Here is a 2659-nt window from a genome sequence, read left to right as displayed (position 1 = left end):
CCCCACCAGAGACTTTTTTTTCTTCCTTTTTATAAAATAGCCTGGTGAAGCACTCGCCGGTGGCCCCACAGCAGCTCCAAGAAGGAACCAAGAGACCAAGCCTTCTTGCTGCTTCGCACCCCTCGCTCTCCACCCAGCAGCCTGCGGCCCTGCTGTTGAGCAGTTTTCGATTCCAGTGGATTTTTGTTCCCCTGCGCTTGCTCTGTCTCCCCTCCTCCCCTTCTGACCCCCCACTCTTGCCCTCCTCCCACCCGCCCCGTCGCCCCGGTACCCACTCTCCTCTCACAGAAAGGTCCCAGCCCTGCGGGCAGCTGTGCCCAGATGAACCCCGGCAACCCCAGCCACCCCAGGGACTCACTCTACGTGGGAAACCTACACCCTGACCGAGGCGATGCTCTAGGAGAAGTTCAGCCGCCAGCCCATCCTGTCCATCTGCATCTGCAGGGACATAGTCACCGGCCACTCCTTGGGCAGCACGTAGAGAACTTCCAGCAGCCTGCCGCCGCCGAGCGTGCTGTGCACACCACAAATTTGGATGTCATAAGGGCAAGCCAGTGTGCAGCATGTGGTCCCGGCGTGATCCCTCACTTCACAAAAGTGGAGTGGACAACATAGTCATTAGAATTGGGGCAAATCCATTGAGAATAAAGCACTGCATGATACATTTTCTGCTTTCGGTAACATCCTTTCATGCAAGGTGGTTTGTGATGAAAATGGTCCCCAGGGTTATGGATTTGTACATTTTGAGACCCAGGGAGCAGCTGAAAGGGCTACTGAAAAAATGAAGGGGATGCTTCTAAATGGCCGCAGAGTATTTGTTGGGCGATCTAAGTCTTCCAAAGAACGAGAAGCAGGATGGGGAGCTAGGGCAACAGAGTTCACCACGTTCACATCAAGAATTTTGGAGAAGACATGGATGACGAGCGCCTTAAGGACTCTTTGGCAAGTTTGGACCTGCCTTAAGTGTCAAAGTAATGATGGGTGAAGGTGGGACATCCAAAGGTTTTGGATTTGTAAGCTTCGAAAGGGATGAAGATACACAGAAAGCTGTGGATGAGGTGAACGGAAAGGAGCTCAATGGAAAACAAATCTACATTAGCCGAGCTCATAAAACAGTGGAATGGCAGACGGAACTTAGGTGCAAAGTTGAACACATGAACCAAGATAGGGCCACCCGATACCAGGGTGTTAACCTTTACGTGAAAAATCTTGATGATGGTATTGATGACGGACGTCTCCAGAAAGAGTTTTCTCCATTTGATACAATCACTGGTGCAAAGTTTATGATGGAGGGTGGTCCTAGCAAAGGGTTTGGTTTTGTACGGTTCTCCTCCCCAGAAGAAGCCACTAAAGCAATTACAGAAATGAATGGTAGAATTGTGGCTACCAAGTCATTGTGTGTAGCTTTAGCTCAGTGCAAGGAAGAGCACCAAGCTCATCTCACTAACCAGTATATGCAGAGAGTGGCAAGTGTGAGAGCTGTGCCCAACCCAGTAATCTTACCCGCCACCAGCCAGCACCTCCTTCAGGTTACTTCCTGGCAGCTATCTCACAGACTCAGAACCGTGCTGCATACTATCCTCCTCGTCAAATTGCTCAACTAAGACCAAGGGCTCAGGGTGCCAGACCTCATCCATTCCAAAATCTGCCTGGTGCTTTCTGCCCAGCCGCTCCTGGACCACCATTTAGTACTGTGAGACCAGCTTCTTCACAGGTTCCACATGTCATGTCCACACAGCGTGTTGCTAACACATCCACACAGACAATGGGTCCACGTCCTGTAGCGGCGGCGGCTGCAGCTATGCCTGCCGTCCACACCGTTCCACAGTATAAATATGCTACAGGAGTTTGCAATCCTCCACAACACCTTAGCACACAGCCACCAGTTACCATGTAGCAGCAGCCTGCTGCTCATGTACAAGGTCAGGAGCCTTTGACTGCTCCCATATTGGCATCTGCCCCTCCTCAAGAGCAAAAGCAAATGCTGGGTGAACGGCGGTTTCCTCTAATTCAAGCCAGGCAACCTACTCTAGCTGGTAAAGTCACTGCATGTTGTTGGAGATGGATAATTCAGGACTTCTTCATGTGCTGGGGTCTCCAGAGCCTCTTCGTTCTACAGCTGATGGAAGCTGTCACTGTTCTTCAAGCCCATCGAGCTAGAGAGGCTGCCCAGAAAGCAGTCAGCAGTGCCACTGGTGTGCCAACTGTTTGAAACTCATCAGGGACCAGGAAAAGAAACTCGTGCCTCACTGAATAAAAAGATCTACACATCAACAAACTTAAATATTAAGGGGGGAAAAACATTGCAAAATATTTCAAAAGGAAAGGAAACTAAACTGTGGACTTTATGTACTGAGTAAATGCCAGGTCTAGCATACATAATGCTAGTTCTAGATTACTTATTGATTTAAAAACAAACACACACACATACACACACACATAGTGAAATATAAAAATTAATGTTTTGTAGACCCTGGGAAAAAGAATTTTCAGCAAAATACAAAAACTTAAAGCATTCCTTTCTTTAATTTTGTTATTCTTTACAGTGGGATAGCTCAGAATATCACTTCTATTTTAAATAACAGAATTGATAACTGAGCAAGGAAACATAATATGGATTGTAAAATTCTTGCCGTAATAAAAATTTCTTACATGGTGT

At 47.8% G+C, this 2659-nt stretch overlaps 1 pseudogene; it reads left to right on the top strand.

Annotated features, from left to right (window-relative positions):
* The first annotated feature begins 321 nt into the window (after window positions 1-321).
* On the top strand, window positions 322-2212 carry LOC102432470 (annotated as a pseudogene).
* Window positions 2213-2659: the final 447 nt, after the last annotated feature.

This window comes from Myotis lucifugus, unplaced genomic scaffold (genome assembly GCF_000147115.1).
Source record: "Myotis lucifugus unplaced genomic scaffold, Myoluc2.0 scaffold_1, whole genome shotgun sequence".
NCBI classification, from domain to species: Eukaryota; Metazoa; Chordata; class Mammalia; order Chiroptera; family Vespertilionidae; genus Myotis; species Myotis lucifugus.
The sequence above is the reverse complement of the archived record's forward strand: the minus strand, read 5'-3'. Positions and strand labels throughout refer to the sequence as shown.